The sequence below is a fragment of the Leptodactylus fuscus genome, chromosome 7 (genome assembly GCF_031893055.1).
Source record: "Leptodactylus fuscus isolate aLepFus1 chromosome 7, aLepFus1.hap2, whole genome shotgun sequence".
Taxonomy (NCBI): domain Eukaryota; kingdom Metazoa; phylum Chordata; class Amphibia; order Anura; family Leptodactylidae; genus Leptodactylus; species Leptodactylus fuscus.
The window spans coordinates 21,114,444-21,141,105 of NC_134271.1; the positions used below are offsets into that span (position 1 = coordinate 21,114,444).

Genomic DNA, 26,662 nt, shown 5'->3' on the forward strand with positions numbered 1-26,662 from the left:
ATTGTATTTCAATGAAAATAAGACTCTCTTAACCTCCTCTTCCCTCTAAAAGAAAATCTAGTTTATATTCCAACAAATACTGTAAGGTAGAAGAATTACTCATCGACATTGCCTATACAGAGATGGAAGTATAAAATGTCCCACTTATATCAGCAATTCACAACCTTTCTGACAAAAAATCCAGTTTTAAAGGGGTATTCCCATTTCAGCATTTATGGCTATATCCATAGGTTCTGCCAAAGAGGCCTGATAGATGCAGGTCCGACCTCCTGGGACCCACATCGTTTTCGGGAATGGGCCTTGTTCACCATAACTGAATGAAACAAGGCCGTGAATGCTAGCCTCTCCATTCACTAGTATGAGACTTCCAAAAATAGTCGAGGCTGGCTTTTTTCATTCACTTGCCGCCGTGAAGGTGATTGTGTTCTTGAGCTAGGTGCAGATTCCATAGGTTGGAGCCAGTCCATCCACCGCCATACACATAGGGGACAACTTGGCTGAACCTCCTGATTCTCCCCCAACAGAATGAAGATGGGCATGTTGAATTTCATGGCCTTATCCTTTTGGTATGAGGGGTGATAAAACACTCCTAGACTTGTCAAACAGTGAATTACCCTCCTCTCCCTATTGAGAACACAGGCATGTTCAAGCCTTGTCTGTATACCTATGACAGGGTCAGAAGGAATAGCTCTTGGCCATTTTGGCTGGCAGCTATATAATATGTCGGCCAAAACAGCAATCTAAAGTCTATAGGGCCAAACCAAGAGTGCATGTGTATGGAGGAGTCAGGAAGTATTACTATTAGTAGAATGCTCTGACAAGTACTAAGGATGTACAGGCACCTTAAAGAAGACCTCTCACCACCTCCAACAGCTTTCAAGCTTTTTCCATCCACTCTACTGATTCCAGAGCAGTTAGAATTATTTCTATAGCCCGAGCATTCCCAAACAATCAGTTCAGTTAGTTTAGGTGTCCAATATGGTACAACTAGACTATCTGATGTCAAGTGGGTGTTATCAGGGAGTCAGGGGTGTATCTTGAGGGGGTTCAGATGGTGCAGTCACATCGGGGCTCAGGAGCCTTAGGGGGGCCATAACCACTGGCATCAGTATTGAGATTGCAGCTCATAAACCAAGGAGACCCACAGATTACCCGAACCACACTAAGGTGGATTAATCTCCTTAGCCCCCGTAACCATCAAGAATTCTCTGTAGGGATGAGGTAGGGGCCCCCAGACAAAAGATTGCATCGGGGCCCACAAGACTTTACTTACAACTCTGCAGAGAGGAGCAAGCAAGAGGCGGCTGACTCATGATTCGGTGCGCCAATCTGAGGCGGTCACGGTCAGAAATCATGCCCTAATCCCTACTTCTGTCCTACTTCACCCACTTGACATTAGAGAGCTTGGTTATCATATAAGGCACCAAAACTAACTGTACGGGGACAGTGGGGGCTAGAGAGGTAAGTCCAACTTCTCCATAATTATTGGAGGGGCTTCTATTAAAGGATGCAAAGAGCTCCAATTGGTGGCAATGATTTAATCTCCTCTTTAAACAATGATTTCCCGTATTTGATATGCTCGGAGCCTGTACAGCATTAGGTTTAAGACCTTTGCAGACTGCGAAGGTATTCATTATAATGTAATATGAGTACAAATATGCTGTAACTAGAACTAAGCTGTCAAACCATGGCTGTCATGTTCAGGCGCCGAGTGGCAAATGAAAATAAACCCGAATACCAGCTCGGAGGTATAACAGATAAGACTCCACTTTATGCTTCATTGCATCAATCTAATGAAGAGATAACTCATGGAAGTTTTGTAATTATTAGGAACCCGGTAACCGGCATGAATAATAGCACAATGTTCTCCGCACTGAGAGTACAGGAGCCTCTAGAAAGCATGTCGAGCAGTATTTCTATCTACCCCGTGTTACCGCTACCAAAGTTTGCAGGATAACACTTGGAGGATACAACTATTTGGTTTATTAAAGTGGCCGAGATGTCCATTGTAAACCAACGGAGTCCTCAGTATTAAAAGTCAATGCAGTTTAAGATGCGCCTGTATCTACTACATATCATTACATGGTTTCTTACATGTCCGCGCTCAGTAGAACCATAATATAAACCAAACGTTAATGGGAAATCCAGTCTGCCTCTCTGTACTCAATTACAATGCAGTGATCCATGCACTTGACTGTGTATTCTCGGTGGGATCACAGCCTTGGTGCAAACATTCAGTTTTCTCACGCTCACTAACGTTTGGCAAGAAATGCCTGCAGATATTTTGCCATCAATAGTAATGACGTCTGGGTCACAGTTGTGTACACATCAACACCCCCGCTTGACATCGCGAAAGTCTTGATGGTCTCCAGCTTGGCTTTATTATAGGTGTGTAGCATTATAACGTTTCCTTGTGACTGAGCTGGCCAGCGGGTTACATTGGCTTCATGTAAGACGATAGAGATGGAAAAAATATTCAAGATTTCTGTAGTTGCATAAACCGCCTAGCTCCAATGTTAGGCATCGCAATCCAGCAAATCTTATTTTTGGCTATAGAGTACAGCATAGGCTACAGTTAAAGAATAGTGTAGAGGCTGTTGTATACTGCAAGCTTTGCGTATGATGTACCTGTTTATATGCTATTCATTTTTGTTGGTCGTTATCTTGGGGGGACGTCCCCAGACCCGTCCTGTTACACCACATCCATTATTTGGGTGATGGGATCTATCACACACCCTTTTTATGATGTAACTTTTAGTCTCCATATCACATAGAGAATAATATAGAACTGCCCAGTAGAACTGCCGACTCTTTTGAATATTTCGGAGGTCTCCTCTTCTATTTGGAACCCTCCCCGATCTTAATTGATCTTTTCTCTCTGCTATGACTCCCCTAAATCAGACTACTTTTCCTGTGGAATGGCTGGCTTTCCAGATACAAAGGGGTAGAACCTCATTACACTGAACTTGCTCTGCCCAAAGTCCTCTGTAAGGCTAATGCCCCACGGGCCAGAAACGCCGCGCTGAAGCGTTGCGAGAACAACCGCGGCGTGAACGCTTTGTGGTTCTTCCCGCAGTGCTTTGAACAGAAAGTTCACTGAGTTTTCCTCCACGGACTTTCTGTTACAATTATATCTATGGGAAAGCCACTGGTGTTTCTGTAGATATAATTGACATACTGCGATTTTCAAAACTGCAACGGTTTTGGAAATCGCAGCGTGTCCGCGCTGCGATTTTTTTCCGTAAAGTGGGCATGGGAGTCCCATAAATTCCATCCACTTTGCAAGTACTGTAAAATGCTGCGATTTTTCCTGCCAAATTGCAGCATTTCCGGCCCGTGGTGCACTGGCCTAAGGCTGAGGCCCCACATTACGGAAACACAGCTTTTTTTGTTACAGAGTGGGTGCCCAGGCCTCCGTCGTGCATGGAAGGACTGTGAAGGGGCCTCAAGGTTGTCAGAGATCAGACCCCCAACCAAACCACCCCTTGGACCCCTGGCAGTTTACTGTGCAGCAGTTTCCTTTCGGCTGGTGTCTCCATTACCACTCCGCCGGGGGTTCTGTGTGCTTAAAGCCCTTCATTATTATACATTGCAATCAGTATTTATAGTTATCTGTGCCGATGCAATTATACAATGATAATAACCAACAGGGCACTTTCCAGAAAGGTCTGTCAGATAATGCCACAAATTAAAATGCAATTGTTTAAGTAATGGACAGAAATTAATAAAACTGCAAATATCACAGTGATTATTCTAAAATCACGTCTTTTGGGAAAATGATGTTATTACCACCCATGTTCATCCCCTCCGGCTGAATGGAATTTTCTACCACTAAAATGGTCTTGTTAACTCCTGTGAATAAATAAGAAGAGCTATAGCCTGCAAGCAGCTATAGAGAAGAAGAATAAAATAGTCAATACAAAGCACTTTTCTGTCTTAGTACAGGCAAACAGGGGCAAAGTTGTAGGGAGTGTGGTGGTAGGAGTTGTTATGGGGTCCTGGACCCTGAAGGGACCTCCATGGCCCATCTTAATGGCACTGTCTAGATTTAGCATTGGGGCGTAAGAAGCTCTGGTTGTGCCTTTGCTAGTAGATGCTCTAAGATCCGTGCCTGGATGAGGGCTGTGTAGGCACCGGCCTAAGGCACATCTCTCAGCACCGATCAGGGGATGCAATTTATTCTCCTTTAGGGATATATAACATGGGTTCCTTTCCCAGAAGCTCTGCCCACTCCGACGGCCCAAGAAGTGGTTGGGGCCAACAGGAGAGTAGCAAAAAGTCCCAGCTGTCACACACACCCCTAGCACTCCAATGGCAGGTTACACCGCCTCATGACAATTTTCCTCTTCCTGTACCCCAACTTTTTGTTACGGCCCCCGTCATAGGCCATCTAAATGGAGGGGTCTTATAGAAAAGAAACCCATGTTAGGGCAGACTGCCCCTAACTGCCGGCCATGTCTGACCCGCCATTGAGAGACATTTATCCCTGCGCTTATCATCTGGATTGGCCATGGCAAACGCAATACTGACTATACTGCAGGCTACACCTGGAGGAACATAAGGTCGGCTTCAGAAGGGGGTAGCCGCAGACGAAATGTGACAATGTGGGAGATGTAGTGTAGACGTAGCCCTATAAGGTACCGGCATTAGCTTGATATCAATTGTTCCTCTTAAATATGAAGGTGCACCAACCCTTGAAGGCGATGTTCAGTTTTCTGCACCAGCTTTCAAGGTCCCTTTATAGGATACTTGTATTGATAAATGTGCCCCATTATGGGATTAGACATAAACGTCTCTGTTTGACCCATCCGGGCCTACATGGTAATTCTACTATAATCCATAATCCACGCACGGCGGGAGGGTGCGGAGGATGACCTGTAGTAGGGACCTCTACTCAGCAGTTAACACCTAGTTCTCATTACCATACAAATGACATTTGGGTTTTCTCCTATTAGTTAATCTTCATCTATATCTCATACATGAGCCACAATGACAAGTGCGACTTCTTCAGTATGTTTAGCTGGAGCAAGACGTCTTAGGAGGCAGATGTAAGTCCGATATTAACACTTTACTGGCTTCAATGATCAGTCCTCAATGATTGAGTTTTTGTAGGAATTTGGGATTATGATATTAAATTTCTCTCCTTTTAGAAACCTGAACCCTTATATAGAATTCTATTAACCTTGCCTAAAGTGCAGCCTTCGGCAGCTCGGGCCCTCGACCTCTGCAGTATAACCATAAAAGCCAGTGTAGGATTAGGGTTATGGGGGGCATGTGTCCCTGGTGTTGGCTGCTGGGGGGTAGCTTTCTCTCCGTAATAATCTCACCGTATTCCTATCTGTTGTGCACTAGGTTTACATTGATTTCTATTGATTGCACATTTGCCGCCACCATGTCTTATTGGGTTCCTTGGCTGAGAATGACGGCGTTGCTATGGTTGCTGTATATATGGAGTGTGTGAGGTCTCGTATATTAGTACGGTATAGAAGGCATACACTAAATGGCCAGTTAATTAGAGAAATCTGTCTAGTAGCCCGCTGGACTCCCTATACCGAGCAATGTGTTGCGATATCAGAGGATCTAAGGTGTCAGAAGAAAACATTTCCCATATAATATTACATCTTCACCATACCATCAGTTCATCCTGCTTGTGCAACAGAAATCTGGATGTATCTTCCACTCCTTTGGTCTCTTTTGCTCCCTGAAGTCTTGCCTTTTTGTTTTCCTTACCATGGGCATCAAACCCCATTCATTGACCACTTGTGTACATCACTGTATCCCCTCTCACTCAGCGCCGCACCTCCCATGAGGCGACCTGAAGCGACCGCTTCAGGCGGCGCTATGTCAGGGCCCCAGGGAGGGCGGCATTTTTGCTTACCTAAGCCAGTCCAGGACAAGCTGTCCTGGACTGGCTTAGCACCGAGCGGTGGATTGGGGAGGCCCAGTGGACGCAGCGCTGCTCCAGCAGCCTCACCTCACGCTCAGGCAGAGAGCAGGTCCTCTCCATGCCTGCTCTCTGCCTGCGAATGCCGCTAAGCCCTGCCCCCTCTGCTTAAACATGCCCCCTCCGCTCCACCACGCTCCCTCCGCTCCGCCCCCTCCTCCGGGGCGGGGGGCGGCTTTCTGTCGTTCGCCTCGGGCGGCGAAAGGGGCAGGTTCACCCCTGCTCTCTCTAGGTGTTTTTCCTCCACCACGCCATTCTCGGTATACATTGCCACACAAGAAAACCCACAGGGTTGGGAGCTTTTACAATACTGACCCTGGCCAGTCTAGCACCCATGATAAAGCCTTGTACAAAGTCACTCAGATCTCTCAATTGTAATGTGGAGTCACAGAAAAACTTATCCATAGAAAACTTGCCACTTGACTATACTGCGCTCTAGGGTTGTGTCCAGGGGCGTAACTTGAGGGGGTGCAGAGGGAACAGTCGCACTGGCATTAGTATTGAGATTGCAGCTTCCATCTGGCCCATAAACCAAGGAGACCCACAGATTACCCTAATCACACTAAGGGGGATTAAACTCCTTAGCCCCCGTAACCATCTCTACCAAGAATTCGCTATAGGGATGAGGTAGAGGGCCCGGACATAAGATTGCACAGGGGCCTACAATACTTTAGTTATGCCACTAGTTGCGTATTGTCCACAGTTGCCAACCATGAAGGGGCATGGGTCTATAATAAAGTAGCCATCCGGTGTATGCATTTTTATTGTGATGCTACCCAAGCGGTGACATTATTCTTCGAACAGCCGTGTTTTTGTGTATCAGTGTCCCTCAAAGCACAATATGGGCGGAATTCATTCAATACAGTGATATAGGCGTTTCTTTGACTTTTCAGGTTGACGAGGGATAGGACTCCATCACAAGGTTTCTCCTATGGGGTATCCTAAAGCAAGAGACATACAGTGTAGTGCAAAAGTTTTAGGCAAAAAGCGCATTAGCGTAAGAATGCTTTCAAAAACAGAAGTGTCAATAGTTTATATTTGACAAGTAACAAAATTAAGCGAATGAGAAACCTAAATCCCATCAATATTTGGCATGACCTTTGCCCTTTGTCTTCCATCAATTCTTGATATGTTCAGACAGTTGTTGAAGGAACCCAGCAGCGAGGTTGTTCCAGACATCTTGAAGAACTAAGCACAGATCTTCTGTGGATGTAGGCTTGCTCCAGTCCTTCTGTCTGCTATGTAATCCAAGACAGACTTGATGATGTCGAGATCGGGGCTCTGTTTGTTGGGGCCGTATCATCACTTCCATTTAGGGCAAACGTCACACCAAATAGTGATGAGATTTGGATTACCTATCTTCATTGACTTCATTTTATCGACAGCCATAAACTATTACTACTTCTATTTAGAGTTGGGGGGGATATCATCACTCCATAGGGAGAGACCACCATTTAGGTGTGTGGAGTCTTATTAAGCCATGAGCGCTCCACTGTGCAAAGGAACATGGGAAGAATATACAAATCTGACTTCCATGTTCCCTTGCACAATGGAGCGCTAATGGCTTAATAAGACTCCACACACCTATATGGTGGTCTCTCCCTATGGGGTGACGATATCCCCTCAACCCTGTCTAAGCCTCTCACTTCTGCCAGGTCAGTCCTCTCTGTACCGGGCTGACGAGATGCAATAACATCGAAACAGCTTTCCTTGGCTGAGAGACTACCTGGTAAAATCCCAACATCATTGCAAACAAAGGCCTCTGAGAAGGTTGGCATGATGTTAAAGGGAGCGCCCTCTATAGGCTTGCTTGACTGAGGTTCTGTCTTCCTAATTACATCATGGAAGACAGACTTGCACATCCTCAGTGAGCGCCCTCTGTTGGTGTGCATGACTGAGGCACTGACTTCCTAATTACGTCATGGAAGACGGATTTGCACATCCTCAGTGAGTGCCCTCTATTGGTGTGCATGACTGAGGCACTGACTTCCTATTTACATCATGGAAGACATTTTTGCATATTCTTCCCATCCTTCTATTTATGAAAGCATTCTTCTTTTTGTTTTTTTTTTACGCCTGCCTACAATTTGTGCACAGTCCTGTACAATGTGCTATTACTAAGGCAGATGTGCACATTGAGAAGAGTGAGAATAATGCGTTCTTGTTAGTAGTGTGGAAATGAAGCGTGTCGCTCCTTGCCCAGACCTAGCATGCGCTCCTCTACAACAATACACAGGGATACTTTTGGAGCGGCACGGCTCTGCGCTGCCTCCACTGTGCGCTGGAATTGATGCCGCTACAGGGTACTGCAGATGGATCTCTGCACGTTTTTTTTGTTTTTTTTTCTCCCGCTCCAAGCAAACAAAAGACGCCAGCGAAATTTTTCCCAGTTTACTCTCAACTGTTTTTCCCAGGAAACTCCTTCATATATTGTCTGCATGGCGCTAGTGTAATGAATGGTATGTCAGAGCCCACCGCTGCACCAAATGTACTTTAATGAAAACACACGCTGTGTAGCCGAGAGATTATCCTATTAGTTCAAGGCTTTCATAGTTAAATTGTTCAGGCAAAGATAATTGTACAATAAGCAGCGCTGAAGAATTTTACACACTGAGTTGAGCAAACAGCAAGAAGTAAAAATTGCATTGCTTACCTATATATCAGCGGCGCTTATTGTAAGCACAGGACGGGGGGGGATCATTAGGTGCTGCTTAGTAATAGATGTGTCAGGGCACACAGCGACTTCTGGGATCCAGACTGCCGGGGATTTGTCAAAACGTCTTGGTATCCGTTGCACTAACTTTTATAGGGTTGTCTAGGATTTGGAGCAAATCCAGGATAACTCAAAGTTCTTGCACCCCAATGCAAAATCTGTATTAGAGCCTCTGCCTCTCCTGTGCTGTGTATAATAGCGGTATATTTTATGTAGCAGAGGGACCTTTGAGAAAAAAATGGCAGACTCTCCTGTACCAGGGCGCACCATTGTACACTTCTGGGGTTTGCAGCACTAGAAGCCGTGAGGTTCACTTGGTAGCCGAGACCAGTCACTGGTAAGGAATTAGTGATGTATGTGAGTGATGTCACCTGTCCCTCTCCAATGACTATTGAGGCCACTAACTGGTCTCACTGGTCGCGTCATCTTGGCTTTCAGCGAAACAGAAAGGGGACCAAGAGAAGGCAACAGAGAATTGTCAACAGGTAAGTATGATTTTTTTTTTTTTTAATCTACATGAAGCCTGGCTTCCCCACAGGTTGCTCCAAATCCTGGACAACCCATGTAAGGCCTAATGAGGTTTGTCTAAGAACACACATTGATGGCCATCTTCCAAAGGTTGATTGATGGGAGGAGGAGCATAACTTGAGAGGGTGCAGTTGCACCGGGGCCCAGGAGCCTTGGGGGGCCCATAAGCACTGGCATCAGTATTGAGATTGCCATTTGGCCCATAAATCAAGGAGACCCCCAGATTCCCCTAACCACACTAAGGTGAAGTAAACTCCTTAGCCCCCGTAACCATCACTATTAAGAATTCACTGTAGGGTTGACGCAGGGGGCCCCGGACAAAAGATTGCACCGGGGCCAACAAGACTTTAGTTATGCCACTGGGTGGGAGATCGACCAACAAGACTTCTATGATCAAAAGAACTAAGTAGTCTGAGCACAAGCTGGAGTAACATGGTTCCTTCAGTGTCTTTCTGGTATGTGTCTCTGTCTCCAATACCATTGCTAAGCCCAATTAAAATGAATGGTAAGACCCCCAACCATCACACCTTGGTGGCACTCCTCTGCTAATACAGGAATTGTTCAGACAATATTATCTCTCTGTATTAATGGAGCTTGTTGGCAGCCGGTACTCTGCCTCAAAGATGTGCTTGGCCAGAGCAGAGCTGATCTGCGGAAGTCCTGGCTGTCAGACCCTGGCAAATCTATCATTAATGGTTACCAATATTAGAAAGTAGATAACCCCTTTAACAATTGTCATCTACCTTCTGCAGAGATATTCCATGCAGAAATGAACCTGCAGTGCAAATTTCCTTTTCCGCCACCGCCGCAGATTTTCCCTGTGTATTTCATCCTTTGCAATGTAAAGGGTTAAATCTGCAGTAAGATAAGCAGTAACATTTAGAAACATGGACTTTGCTACAGATTTGCCACAAATTCCGGCCGAAATTTCTGCGGCGTGTGCATCCATTCTAAGAATTTGGGCTTGTCCGCCTTCCCATATCTTGTATTTTTAAATTGCTGTATCTGATCTCAGAGCTGCAAAAACATTCACAATATAAAACGTCCTCACAAAAGGAGATATTCTCTGTCAGCAGCTTTCCTATAGACTGTGACGTCTTAACAATAGGATCCTGTCGTACAGACCAGAGGAATGATTAAACATCTTATGCAGTAAGTAATCCTCCCAAGAACGGGTTTTAATTGATTTTTACACCGTACAAGTCTCTGACATGCAGACAGGTGCCGCAGTGTGAAATAAAAGCCAAGAGTGTGGCGTAAGAATGATATATAGCGTGACCAGCGCATAGACTGTCACAAGAGCTGATGCCTATTGTGGAGAGAAGTTTAATACTAAGACAGGTCTATATAAGATGCTCAGATATGTCATAGTAACGTTTATAGAGCAATGGGACGATATGGCGCTCAACCTCAGTGTCCAAAATGCAAGGGGCCTCATTGTCCTTCGAAAATCCACTCCCCTCCAGAGCTTTTCAGGAGCAAAGGAAGGTGGTTAAACAAATTGGAGACACCAGGGCCTTCACGTTGGGGTCTCCACTCTGTGTTTTAGGAGCGGTCTAGTGCCCTGGTCAAGGGTGCCAATGTGTCTCCTGTGCCGTATGTGCTGCCCTCTGAGCCACAAGCTGCTTATCCTCCAACAGCTCCTCGAGCTCCATCTCTTCAGGTACTTAAATAGCACACCCCTTCCCGCTATGGGTGACCTGTGCAACCCCTGATGTCAATGAGCTGCCTTGTGAGAAAGTAACACACTTCTGCGGTGCAACTCGGTTCCACACGTCGAGACATTGCACAATCCAAATTCTAGAAGCCTCCCAGAGCACAACCTGGCGATGACCTGCACCAGCCCAAAGCGACAAAGTAATCCTTATATCTTATAGCGCAAGTCATACTGTATATCAGCGCAGTACAATATGCAACCTGAGTAGAACGTGAGCCAAGCTGTGTCACACTATGCTGAGGACTTGCCATAGTCAATCCTCATACGCAGTACGGGGGCATAACTTGAGGGAGTGCAGAGTTTACCCAGGAGCTTTAGGGGGGGAATAAGCACTGGTATCAGTATTGAGATTGCAGCTTCCATCTGGCCCATAAACCAAGGAGACCCACAGATTCCCCTAAACACACTAAGGGGGATTAAACTTCTTAGTACCCATAACCATCACTATCAAGAATTCACTGTAGGGATGAGGTAGGGAGCCCCGGACAAAAGATTGCACCCGGGCCCACAAGACTTTAGTTATAGCACTGACACAGTATTAGTATCTGAATCCTTTCTACTACTAGTCACTACGGTGTGTCTGGGGACTTGCAGAAGCAGAACAGCTGTAGATCTTCTGTGACATTTGCTGCTGAATCTCTGGAATTCTTTAGCAGATTTGGGGGGCATTCTTTACATTCAGTAGGGATAAAGGGGGTTTCCAGGCACCCTACTCCACAGGAAGCTAGATCGAATGATTTGGTTCGGGTGTCAGAACTCTACAGACTTATACTGTGGATAAGCCACGGAAAATGGGATGTTGTTCACCTGTGTAGTTGTCCGAACAACAGATTTATCAACTTATTCAAAAAGTCACAAAAATTGTTGCAGTCTTACGCTAGGATGAGCACAACGAATATTAAATGTAACATGCAGACAAAGCTCCCTTCATTGGGTGTCTGTCTGCATTTATCCCAATGTAAAAGCTGTACGGGCTTTTTCTTCTGTTACATTACCAAAGACGGCGTCCATCATGTTGTTTGCATTAGAGTCAATAGGAATGAACGACGACGGGGGAGACGGGCTATGTCCTTTACTCTGCTCCAATTCATGTCCATTATGTCATCCTATGATGAATGACAGCAACAGACATTTACAACGGTAGTGTGAACGTAGCCTAATCTAGTTACATCTCAGGACAGAAATGTTACATTTATAGATCTGCCAAATTTATCACTTATCAAATTTAGATTTGGAACAAATTGCATCAATGAAATACAGAAAAAACCTGAATTCTGTTATTTCATTTTTGACAAAAAATCCTATAATAATAATAATAGAAAAAAAAAATAAATAAAAAGAATTCCCCTCTTGATAAGTTTCCTCCACTGTAATTCTATTTCTTTTTTCCAAAATTAACACATACAGGTTTGGTGAAATTGTATCAAATTTAGGAGGAGAATCTGCAGTTTTTCTCTACCCGTCAGTGCGCCCGACTAACCACAGCACAGAGGACTGCAGCAACGCGCCATGCAACAGATTTGTTGTGTGTAAGAATTTTTATTTTTTTTTTAAAAAGTGCTAAACATTTGTGCTAAAATTTGAGAGTTTTCTGAAATAGAAAGGGCCAGAATCATAAAGTTTCTGTCAGATTGCCACTAAATTCACTTTAACGTTGGCTCCCTATTGTCCTGGTCTGTTGGAGAAACAGAACAACAATGGAGCACCGAGCTATGAGAAAATTCCAGTAAAACCGCCAATCGGAGATGCTCCTATACGGGGAACCGTTCTCCAGATACCGTCAGATACGTGTCCACCTTCACATCCCCAGTAGGGAAGAAAGAATACCAAAATCAAATAGACCAAATCGGTGCCCCTCCAATGAGGTGGGGACCACCAAATAAGGCACGGGAATAGCTCTGACTTGAAGAAACACGTGAAGCTTTTATTGAAGAGACACCACAACACGACACTTCAACAGCGTATCGGGGGGAAAAAGGGGGGGGTTTGTTACCCCGAAACGCTGTTGTAGCGTTGTGTTATGTTGTGTCTTCAATAAAAGCTCCATGTGTTTCAAGTTGGAGCTAGTGCAATGCCTTATTTGTCTATTTGCTCTCACAACAACGGATAGACAGACCACTGAGATGGTGGATACCTATGGAACCCGACAGACTCCCTATATATGTATAAATGTACCAATAGTTGTGGTGTAGACAAACCCAAACCAGTCTCTTTATTGGAAAACACAGCACAACGCGTTTCGGGTGCGGACTCCCCTTTATCAAGTGCGACAAAAATTCAAACCCAATGGGCAAAAGTTATAGAGAGACCGGATTCCTCTTTTAAATTGTGGTACAAAATGCCAGTTCTCCTAAATCTTGCTCCCTATTTGCTTGGAGGGGACACATTTGATATGGAAAAAATGACCAGAATACCCCGTTACCTGGATTAGAGATGAGAACTGCTTGATCAGTGGACTTTCGTCTCCTTGGTTCCCATAGATTACATGAATGGGGGTCCCAGGACCCCCATTTTGAATGGAGTTTTAGCCATGTGTGCACTTTTGTAGAAACCATCTGGTAGTCCCATAGAACTGCTGCCCCATTCATATAGGGGCACTCAGAACTCCAGTCCTTGTGATGGTTGGGAGCCCCATTGGTTAGACCCCACTGACCTCTATTATTAATGGAAAGGGGATATCCCTTTAACTCTGCGGCGTGTACAGTAGTATCAGAGCCAAGTGTACCATATACTTGTATAATGTTGTAGAGAAACTGCATAATCTTAATACAGAGCAGTATCATGGCGGACATCGTTATATATGTGGCGGTTACGGTATTTTTATTCTCTGTCACCTTATATTCCCTATGACTGAAGCTGTAGGGTTTTTTACCGTTACCTCAGGATATAGTCAGATATTTTATGTTCTACTGAGTTCTCTCCTTCCTTTTATGTATGTCTGGCACAGTTCTGGCCTGCCCTGCAGAGCTCACAATCTAATAGAGCAGGCGGCAGGACGCCATGAATATGTATGTGTTAGCAGCTGGGTAACTACTCTCCTCTCTCCCCCTGTCGGTGCTTTCAGAGCTGTCTCTGTCTCCATTCTATACAGCAGACTGTGGAGAAAGCCGACCTCCGAGAAATAAATATTATTCCTCAAGCTTCCCAAGCACTGCAGGCAGCAGAAAGTTTAATCATGCTAAGGGACGACGACTACTGAGAAGGAGCAAAAAAGTAAGGAGGAGGCAAGAAGAGGAAGGAGGGAGAGGTAGAGAGACTGCAAAATGAGAAGATAGAGGACAGAGACTGCCGGGAAGGGAGGGGAGACTACAGGGGTGAGGTACAGCAAAAACCGCGCTGTGAGGTGTGGAAGACAGATTGGGAAAGTAAGGATCCTATGTCTCCCCTGAGGCTCTGCTAGGAACATAGATTCTGCATGTTATCCAAAATCCTGTCACTGCCTGGTCTGAGATGTAAGCCTTCATTAAATGATAAGACTTTTATTAATCTGCGGCACCGGGAAGATAACGTGGCTGCTTATATATCGCACTTTGTGTAATATCTATCAGTCTGTCCACATTGTCTGTCGTCTATCTAATCTAACTGCTATCTACAAATCTATCTATCTATCTATCTATCTATCTATCTATCTATCTATCTATCTATCTATCTATCTCCTATCTATCATCAATCATCTATCTATCTATCTGTCTGTCTGTCTGTCTGTCTGTCTGTCTGTCTGTCTGTCTATCTATCTGTCTATCTATCTATCTATCTATCTATCTATCTATCTCCTATCTATCATCAATCATCTATCTATCTATCTATCTATCTATCTATCTATCTATCTATCTATCTATCTATCTATCTATCTATCTATCATCTATCTATCTCCTATCTATCTATCATCTATCTATCTATCTATCCATCTATCATCTATCTATCTCCTATCTATCTATCTATCTATCTATCTATCTATCTATCTATCTATCTATCTATCTATGATAGATAGATAGATCGATAGATACAATAGATAGATGCAATAGATAGAGAGATAGATGATTGATTGAATCATCTATCTCTCTATCTATTGCATCTATCTATCTATTGTATCTATCGATCTATCTATCTCCTATCTTTCTATCTATCTATCCATTTATCCATCTATCATCTATCTATCTCCTATCTATCTATCTATCTATCTATCTATCTATCTATCTATCTATCTATCATCTATCTCTCTATCTATTGCATCTATCTATCTATCTATCTATCAATCTATCGTATCTATCGTATCTATCTATCTATCTATCTATCTATCTATCTATCTATCTATCTATCATCTTCTTACCAATTTCAATGAAAAAATTCAGTGCGCACATGGGCCATATTGGAATTTTTCAATCAATCAATATTTCAATATTTCCACCTAGGGGGTTTCTCTGAGTACTTAGGACTGCTTTGCCAATACCTACAAACCAACACAAAAGTTTGTGCTACTTCACTATCTTTCTGTCTACTATCCACATATCTTTCTATCCATCTATCTTCAACCTACATCGGCCTATTTTCTGTATATATATATATATATATATATATATATATATATATATATATATATATATATAGTCTGCTATCCACATATCTATTCATCCATCTGTCACAGCCATAATATTAAAGCCAATGATGGGTGAAGTGAATATCAATGATCTCACGACAATGCCACCTGTCAAGAATTGGGATATATTAGGCAGCAAGTGAACAGTCGGTTCTTGAAGCAGATGTGTTGGACGCAAGAAATATGAGCAAGCATAAGGATCTGAATAACTTTGACAAGGGCAGAATTATGACTGCAAGACAACTGGTCTTGTAGGATGTTCCCGGGATGTGTCATATATTATATATCAAAGTGGGTCGAGAACTGGCGAAATGAGTCATTGACAACCACAGGTCTTGTTAATGTGTCTGGTGGTCCAATCCAACACAAGAGCTTCTAGAACACATATAGCGGAGACATATAATGTGAGGTGTCAGAACAGCATGAATGTATATGGGGGCTACGTAGCTTCAGACTAGTCAATATGTCTATGCCCAGCCCTGTCCATCTACTGGCAAAAGAGCCTTCAATCGTCACTTGAAAATTACATTTTCCTTTACATCTTGTGGATAGCATGACGGCACCAAGAAGAAGGCAAGACATGAGCGCCAATGGGATGCTCTGGGAAATGTCCTGCTGGAAACTTTCTATCTATCTATCTATCTATCTATCTATCTATCTATCTATCTATCTATCTATCTCTCTACAGTGTTACCGAAAAGTATTGGCCCCCCTGCAATTCTGTCAGATAATACTCAGTTTCTTCCAGAAAATGATTGCAAGCACAAACTCTTTGGTATTAATATCTTCATTTATTTTGCTTGCAATGAAAAAAACACAATAGAGAATGAAAAAAAAGTCAAATCATTGATCATTTTACACAAAACTCCAAAAATGGGCCAGACAAAAGTATTGGCACCCTCAGCCTAATACTTGGTAGCACAACCCTTAGACAAAATAACTGCGAACAACCGCACGGTAGACACAGGAACATTCAGGTCTTTGGAGATGGACTTGTAGCCTTGAGATTGCTCATGCTTCCTCACAATTTTGCTTCTCAAGTCCTCAGACAGTTCTTTGGTCTTCTTTCTTTTCTCCATGCTCAATGTGGTACACACAAGGACACAGGACAGAGGTTGAGTCAAATTTAATCCATTTCAACTGGCTGCAAGTGTGATTTAGTTATTGCCACCACCTGTTAGGTGCCTCAGGTAAGTAACAGGTGCTGTTAATTACACAAATTAGAGAAGCATCACATGATTTTTCAAACAGTGCTAATACTTTTGTCCACTCCCTTTTTTATGTTTGTTGTGGAATTATATCCAATTTGGCTTTTTGACAATTCTTTTTGTGGTTTTCCATTGAAGACAAATTAAATGAAGATAATAATACCAAAGAATTTGTGATTGCAATCATTTTCTGGAAGAACACGAGTATTATCTGACAGAATTGCAGGGGTGCCAATACTTTTGGCCAACACTGTATCTCTCTCTCATCTATCTATCTATCTATCTATCTATCTATCTATCTATCTATCTATCTATCTATCTATCCTCTATCTATCTATCTCCTATCTATCTATCTATCTATCTATCTATCTATCTATCTATCAATCTCCTATCTATCTATCTATCTATCTATCTATCCTGTAATTGTTTAAAAGTAGTGAAGTGCATTGTGATTGTGCCAAAATCTTGCACTCCATACCCATACTTCCCATGACTCTATGGCAGTATCTCCCTGCTTGCTTTTCCATACGTTTTCTAAACATTTGGACTTGGCAGAACATAACACCGCTTGATATAAGCAATAAAAGGGTTTGTGCTCTAAGGGAAGCAGGAAGACGGCCAGGAGTCTGATACACCTCCATCCAAAGACTGACTTTTCAGTTTCTCTTACTGGTTGGGTTTAGTATACGCTATATACAGTTATGGTGATACACTGCCAGTGGTGTCAATGATCTACATGGATCGTTCCGATGAACCACAGCGTGTCTTCGCAACTTTCTTTCCTTATACTTACTTGTGTATTTGAATTGTATATTCAGAACGCTAAGAAAAATTAATGAAAATTGTCAATTTTCTGCGGACACGTCTGTAAATAAGATTTGTCGATCGATTAAGCAATAAATATGGCGGCACTCGGTAAGGACTGGTGTTAAGTGCTAGGAGGCGACGTTCACAATACAATACATCAGTCCATCATGGGAAAGGTAAAAACTCAGATAACCTTCTGATCGAGTCTGGACCATGGTCATGGCCCAGTATGTGGTAAGGTGGTATGCGATACCACATCCAGGGCAAGACCAAGGTCCGAGATGGAGTGAAACGTTGACATATGTTACCTTTCACAAGCTTGATCGATACATTTTTTTTCATTCTTTGCATCGTCTATTGAGTTCCTTGGTTTTTACAACAAATGTAAATGATACTCGTACAATGGAGACGACGTCCTGTTGTCATCGCTGACATATACAGAGGTGATGCCGCCATAGGCGCCGCTGCTCTTTCTTTCTTAGAAAACAGTCTGTTTCAAACAGCTTGTGCTGAAGTTTTTGTTCATTTTTCCATTTTTTTTTAGATATTCTTGCACAGCTGTAATGTGCAGTTTTCCATAACATAAAACATGCTTTAGATGTAACACCATAATACACGCTGTAGATGCTGCAGAACTTCTTTTGGACAAGTGCTTTTCATATCAGTTAATCAATAATGGACAGGAGCTTAGGTTATCCATGTAAAACCACGGACCCCATAGACCAGGGGTCAACAACCTTCGGCACTCCATCTCTGTGAAACTACAACTCCCATCATGCTCCATTCACTTCCATGGGTGTTCCAAGAACAGCAGAGCAAGTATGCATGCTGGGAGTTGTAGTTTGACAACAGCCGGAGTGTCGTAGGTTGCCTACCCTTGCCATAGACTATAATGGGGTACGTACGGTTTCCACCTGAAGAATACGGATAGAAAAGTCCTGCTTGATTCTTCTCCCCCCATAGACATTACATAGCTGTAAAAGGCATAAAATTACACCGAATGCATGAAAGATAGACATAGAACAAGTAAAGGAACTAAGGAGATGTCTTTACTAGATTAAGATATACAAGTTTCTCTGAAAACCAGCGAATGAATGAGGTTCAGCACCAAGGACAGCAGTCACATTGCGCAGTATTACATTGGGCTGCTGTGCCTGCTTCACCGTGCAAACAGATCAATGCTTTTCTTTCTTCATAGCATCTGAACATATCTCACTGCTTTCCAGGTGGTCTCTTAAACCATGACCACAATCTTCGCATTTCCATACGGTTTCGTCACCTTTTTCTGCTCTGCTGAGTTTGCAGTCCGGATAGTTTTATCGCTTTGTCCTTGTGTTGTGCGGAGGAGCGGAGACATAGGCGCTGCTTTTACCTGTCTGCCAATGATCTGATTTTGATGCATTGCAGCCAGTTTGGGTTCATGTTGTCAGGGCGCTTTGAGAGGAGCTTCCTGTTGTCTAAAGCCAGCTGCTTTATTAGGGCCATAAAATAGATATTGACCTATTCAGTGGGTTATATTGAAGATGATATCTTTTCATCTGTAACACCAAGACACTTAGAACAACCCAGTTCTATGGACATGCAGCACATTTTGTAAAACTAAAAGGAAGGCTTCAAAAAAATAAAGTAATATTTATCTGCAATACTAAATTTTGGTACAAAACAGCATTGTGGATTAGTGTTGAACACTCATTTGGCTACTGTCTAGTCCTTCCAACCTACATGCAAGCTTGACTGAACATGGATGTGTTCTCAAGCAGCCACAATCCTCTCATGGCAGATCATCTAGTTATTAATAAATGGGTGAGATCCTAAACCTGGATCCTCAGGAGGCAACCTTCAATTCATCCACATTAACCCCTTTGTGACATCCACTATACATGTCCGATCTTTAAAGATGGGGCCCCCTCACTTCTATAGCTGCCTGGTTTCTACTGTTTTATACAACAGGATCTCTCTAGCCATGTCCTTCATGAAAGCGGCAGAGACCATTAACCCCTCATTTGTGTTGGATACATGTGACCATGGCATCTGATGTGATTACTTTCACCACCATCACTTGGGAAAACCAAGGAGATAGTGGTGGACTTTCGCAAGCGGAGATATGCTCCAAAACCAGAGGACATCCAGGGAACGGACATTGAGATAGTATACACCTATAAGTACCTGAGAGTGATCCTCAATAATAAGTGGGACTGAGCTGATCTCATGGATGCACTATACAGAAAGAGCCACATTAGGCGCTACCTGCTTAGAAGTCTGAGGGCCTTTGGAGTCCAGGGGGCACTTCTTAGGGCCTTTTTCAATTCTGCAGTGGCATCAGCCATCTTCTTCAGAGTGGCCTGCTGGGGGAGTAGTATATCAACCAGGGATAGGAATAGACATGACAGGCTGGTTAGAAGGGCCAGCTCTGTCCTGGGGTGCCCCCTGGACCCAATGCAGGTGGTGGGTGACAGAAAGTTACTGTCCGTGATTAACTCCATGCTGGAGAACAACTCCCATCCCATGTACGAGACCGTGATAGCACTGGGCAGTACTGTCAGTGACCGACTGCTTCACCCTAAGTGTGAGGAGTAGCTATCGGAGATCTTCCCTCCCCGCTGTGATTAGGCTGTACAACAAACACACGAGCTAAGCGTAGATCACACTGAAAGATCCTTAAGTTCTGATATCCCTCCTACTATTTTCTTTCCTTTACCTTTTTATCTGTACCTACTGTTACTGTAATTCCTCTATCGTGGAGCTTTTGTATTATTATTGTATTATCTATGCTGCTGTAACACACTGAATTTGCCTATTATTATAGGATTAATCTATCTTCTATTTCCATAGCCATATGGTTCCCCCATGGCAAGATCATGAGAGCCTTTTAGTTGCAGTGCCTTCCAGCTCCTAGGTCTGCCACTGCTATGTTAGTATTGAGCCCTGTCTGTGGCAAGCCTCAATAGTAACACATCCATATTCCCATAGACTGCAGTATCACAATATTATTAGTGTAATCTAAAAATTTCTTATGCAAGCCCCTAATGTAGATAAAAGCAAGTTGTAAGAAAATTGAAAAACTTTTTTTCAAAACAAAAAAATCACCCTCTTTCCCTAATCTCCCTATATTATAAAAATGAATTTCTGTCTGTCTGTCTGTCTGTGCTCTAATGCGAACCAAACGGCTGGACCGATCTTCACCAAATTTGGTACAGAGATACTTCAGGTATCCGGGAAGGTTTAAGACGAGACTCCAACTCACTCGGACGTACCGTTGCTGAGATACAGCATTCCAAACACAGTGCCCCCCCCTTAGCCAATACAAACCTGCAAGTCTTTCACTCATATTCCAACTGCAATACACACGGTCACTCCACATGCACAATACAACACTGATATCCAAACTGAGATACACGCATCAGAGGATTAGATACACAGATCAGCAAAGAGTATCACACTCCAGAAGATTAGATACACGCGTCTGCACACAGTCCCACAAACCAGAGGATTAAATATGCACTTCTGCACACAGTTCCACACACTGAAGGATTTGATACGTGCGTCTGCACACAGTTCCACATGCCGAAGGATTAGATATACGCGTCTGCACAAAGTACCACACCCCGGGGGATTGGATACATGCGTCTGCACACAGTCCCACAAACCAGAGGATTACATACGCGCTTCTGCACACAGTTCCACACACTGAAGGATTTGATACATGCGTCTGCACACAGTTTCACATGCCGAAGGATTAGATACACGCGTCTGCACAAAGTACCACACCCCGGGGGGTTGGATACATGCGTCTGCACACAGTACCACATGCCAAAGGATTGGATACACGCATCTGCACACAGTTCCACGCACCAGGGCATAAGATTTGCACGTCTGCACACAGTACCACATGTCGTCGGATTAGATACGCGCGTCTAAACACAGTTCCACACTCCAGAGGATTAGATATGCGCGTCTGCAGACAGTTGTACACGCCATAGGATTAGATACACGTGTCTACACACAGTTCCACACACCAGAGCATAAGATATGCACATCTGCACACAGTACCACATGCCGCAGGATTAGATATGTGTGTCTACACACAGTTCCCCACGCCGTAGGATTAGATACGCGCCTCTGCACACAGTACCACACTTTGGAGGATTAGATACATGCCTCTGCACACAGTACCACAAGTCAGAGAATTAGATGTGCGTCTCAGCACACAGTACCACACGGGGGATGATTAGATACGCTCATCTGCACATAGTACCACATGCCAGAGGATTAGATACGCACATCTGCACACAGTACCACACGCCAGAGGATTAGATACGCACATCTGCACACAGTACCACATGCCAGAGGATTAGATACGCACATCTGCACACAGTACCACACGCCAGAGGATTAGATACGCACGTCTGCACACAGTACCACATGCCGTAGGATTAGATACGCGCGTCTACACACAGTTCCACACGCAATAGGATTAGATACACGCCTCTTCACACAATACCACACAGGGGAGGATTAGATACGTGTGCCTGAATACAGAACCACACTTTGGAGGATTAGATACATGCCTCTGCACACAGTACCACAAGCCAGAGAATTAGATACGCGTCTCAGCACACAGTACCACACAGGGAGGATTAGATACGTGCGTCTGCACACAGTACCCCACGCCAGAGGATTAGATATACGAGTCTGCACACAGTAACACAAGCCGCAGGATTAGATACGTGCCTCTTAACACAATACCACACAGGTGAGCATTAGATACGTGTGTCTGCACACAGTACCACAAGCCAGAGAATTAGATACGTGTCTAAGCACACAGTACAACACGGGGAGGATTAGATACGCGCGTCTCCACAAAGTACCACATGCCTCAGGATTAGATACGCGCGTCTACACACAGTTCCACACGCAATAGGATTAGATACACGCCTCTTCACACAATACCACACAGGGGAGGATTAGATACCTGTGCCTGAATACAGTACCACACTTTGGAGGATTAGATACATGCCTCTGCACACAGTACCACAAGCCAGAGAATTAGATACGCGTCTCAGCACACAATACCACACAGGGGAGGATTAGATACGTGTGTCTGCACACAGTACCACACTTTGGAGGATTAGATATATGCCTCTGCACACAGTACCACAAGCCAGAGAATTAGATACGCGTCTCAGCACTCAGTACCACACGCCAGAGTCATTAGATACGCGCGTCTGCACACAGTTTCACTTACTGGAGGATTAGATACGCGCCTCTTCACACAATATCACATGGGGAGGATTAGATATGTGCATCTGCACAAAGTACCACACCAACAAGGATTAGACACTTGCATCTAAACACAGTACTACACGGGGAAGGATTAGATACAGCTTTACTCCAGGTATCCATAACAACTGATCACAGGTTTTTCACTGACATCCAAAATGAGATACACATAATCACATTACGCTTATGGACATACACACAAACCACATACAAAATACATCAGTGCAAAATTGGACAATTTTTATGGGGCCACTACACAAACATAAATTGTAATATACCCGTGCGAAGCCGGGTCCTCCCTCTAGTTTACATATAAAAATAAAGAAGAGAAACAAATTGGGTATTGCCAAACCCAAAAGTGCCCATATAGTAACTATAAAAATATCCCATGTGGTAAATATAACAAAACAATAAGTTAAAATACCCAAATGCCAATATTTTTGCCACATTACCTTCCATGAAAGTAGAATAAAAAGTGGTCAAAACATCATACATTCATCCCAAAATGATGACTGAAACGGCTCCATAGACGGGAGTATAAAAAATAAGTTATAGGTGTCGGAATATGTTATGGCTCTTGGAAGAGAGGGAGTCAAAAACAAGAAATAGAAAAAACAAAATTTGCCATGTCCTCAAAGGGTTGATGTAAGGAGTATTGCCAGTTTGCACCACTTGTTCAGCCTTAGGGGGAGTTCACACAGAGTAACGTGCCGCGTGATGTGGCATGTATACGCTGTGTGAGATTTTGTGGGCCGTATACGCTCCCATTGATTTCAATGGGAGCGTGGATCGTAAACGCCGCGTTATTTTGCGGCCATGATTTTGCGGAAGAATTCATTTCTATGGCCCAATACATACGGCGGTGTATTTTCACTGGCCCATGTATGAGGCCGCGAGCTTGGGGCAAAACCCAGAGCAGGTCTTATTCCTGCCTATAATAGGTACCAGGTTCACTGAGATCAGAGAACGGGACCATGGAGGTCCTGAGAGATGGTTGTATACATGGAAAACAATGACGACAGCCTGGAAAACCCAATGTCATCATTTTACCCCATAGTAATTGATATATGCAACGAAGTAATGCGGTGGTCTCCGGCATGCGACTTCCTGATCCCAGGAGCGTCTTACATGATGTATCACTGGTGCCATGTGAATTGCCTCTAGTGCTGACCACATTACTTTACGTGAAACCCAGAATTGATGCAATTACAGTCTTATTTACTTGCACATCAATACACGTTATTATTCACAGTTCCCCACGTTGATTTCTTCTCATTTTCACTTAGTTACGTGCCATGGGTTCAATATTTGTTTCGTCGAGCATCTTTTTCTTTTTTTTTTTTTCAGATTTGATTTCTTGCTTGCCTGGTTATAGGACTAATATAATATGACAATGTGGCAAGGCTTAATGTTATCGTATGGTTTAGAATTTAACATAGTTTATTCATAGAGAGAGAAAGGGAAAAATGGAAAGGCAGTGCCGAAATTTTAAGGAGAAATCCTGAGGATAAAAACATGATCTGACGTGTTATAGTACTATCATAGTTGGTGATCTCGGAGCGCCACATTGCTTTATAGAGATCCAATACCCTAGGACAGGGGTCATCAACCTTCACACTACAACGAATGTGAAACTAGAATTCCCAACATGCTCCATTCGCTTCCATGGGAGTTCCAAGAATGGCTGGAGTACCGAAGGTTGCCTATCCCCTGTCTTAAGTAATACATAGATTCCCATTTCTAATGAAGTTACATTTCCTTGAGGTGTGCCTCCAGTTACTACCTTGGGGTTTCACTCACCTGTGCCACAGTATCATAGAGGTGGTTAAGGAGTTTTGCATTTCGGTGTCCATATTATGACTGTCCATAGTGCTGCACCAATCTACATCTCCTCCTCACATCCTCCATCATCCAAAGATTCCATTACCATGACTTTTCTCGTGCTGCACCATTTCTTTGAAATGCGCTACCCCGGACAATCAATTGTAGAAAGTGGATAACCCCTGCACAATCTCTCTGCTTGTGTCATCCCTAGAGATAGATGATGCTCACAAAATTCATTTTGAGACTGTTCATGAGCTCCACTTGACAGTTAACTTTTGGTTGACCACAAGTGCTATTATTATATTTCGGGGGGCTCTTTAGACCCCAGAGTGTACTAAGCAGAGGCTCAGAGAAGATGCAGAAACATGACAAACACTCATACTTACCTTCCTTCACCTCTTTGGTCATTTCCCGGCCTCCTGGGTGACATCCCAGTTTCCAGGGAATCAGTGCACCCCACATGACTGCTGAGGTCTAGCAGTCCTCCAGTGCCCATAGTGTTACCCAAAAGGCCAGAAGTCAAAGAACTGCAAGGATAAGTGAGGGAAGGTGAGTATGTGTTTGTTTCTTCTTATTATACTTTGGGGTCTGAAGACCCTCTAGAGTATCATAATGATTTGTGGGTGGCCGAACCCAAAATATTTCGATAATTTGCAGTGAGTCCAGCTTGTTACGAACCACTTGGCTCATCTCTAGTCATTCCCATTTCCTTATAGGATGGAAGGTCTTGTGAGCCGGACCCTCACACTTCCTGCGTTTGGGATTCCATTTGGGGAGTCCACTTGGGGACTGCAAGCATCACTTTTCCCTCTGCATGATTCATGCGGAACCACATGGACCCGATTATAGTGCATGGGGTCCGCGTGATTTCCCAGGTAACTGCTATAGGTTTCTGTTTGGGGGGTCCCCAGCGATCTCCCCGAACCAAATCCCAAACACAGATGTGAACGAGGCCTTAGTTTGCTACTTTGTACAGTCTGGATTGCGCCTTCTGGATTGTTGAGCTCTGCAGAATATGTTGGCACTATATAAAGATTCTTCTTATAATAAATGACTAGATAATAATTCACAGTAAGGCTTAATAAAGAGGATTTTTTATAGATCTTAGCGTGAAATGCTCTTCCCGTCAGTTTTTTCCTTGACTGAAGACGCATTACTTATTAACACCTTGGCTTCAAGAGTCCTGCTATACGGCATCCGGTGTGATCCATAGACATCCCACTGTACGTCCTGGGCACAGCGGACATCTTTTGTCTTTAGTACTGTGCTGCATCTTTTTCTCCACTTTGTCTCCATTGCTTTCTCTCGCTGTAGTTGCTTATATCTCGGATTTATCGATAATCCTTTTCATGAAAATCTCACTGAAGACGAAATCCTGGCATTAGATGCAGACAGTAGCCATGTCCTCTTGTGAGGAAACACAGGGGATTAGCCAGTAATGTGCGGGGTGTTAGCTCTTACAATTAGCTGTTCTTCTTGCCGTCAGTTATATCTGTATCTCAGCCCCGACTATCTGAAGGGGATAAATGGTTTGTGTAAATACATAATTTATTTTTCGGTTGTTTATAGATACATAATATATCTGGATGTGAGCTACATGCGGTGTATAGTCACAGCTACGGTGGCAATAAACTCTGTAGTAATAAAGCAGGAGGACAACACGAGATATCGGGATACTGGTAGACATCATTATTAAAGAGACTCGGTCAAAGCCAAAAACCAATAATCGGGCCATGTAGGGAGCAGAAACCTACCTCTGAGGCCACAAATCAATGTGCAATAAAGAGACAATCATCTTTTTATAGATATGCAAATTAGCCTGCAAGTGCATTCAGGGCGGGGCATGATTTACCAGATTTGACTATAGACAGCTGCAGACTTTGCTGCCCTCTGTAGGTAAATCTGGTAAATAGGCCGAACCCTAATGCACTTGCAGACTGTTTGGTTTTGCATTGTTTCATCCGTTTGTGGCCATAAATGTTCAGTTATGGGGCATTAAAGGTCCCTAGATGGTACAGTTACTGGTTTGGGGGGCATTTGGGAC

At 43.6% G+C, this 26,662-nt stretch overlaps 1 protein-coding gene across 7 annotated transcripts in view; it reads left to right on the forward strand.

Annotated features, from left to right (window-relative positions):
- The window catches only part of TSPAN4 (tetraspanin 4), a 360,764-nt gene that overhangs the window by 286,858 nt on the left and 47,244 nt on the right, over positions 1 to 26,662 (forward strand). The gene's annotated exons all lie outside the window — the stretch shown is intronic.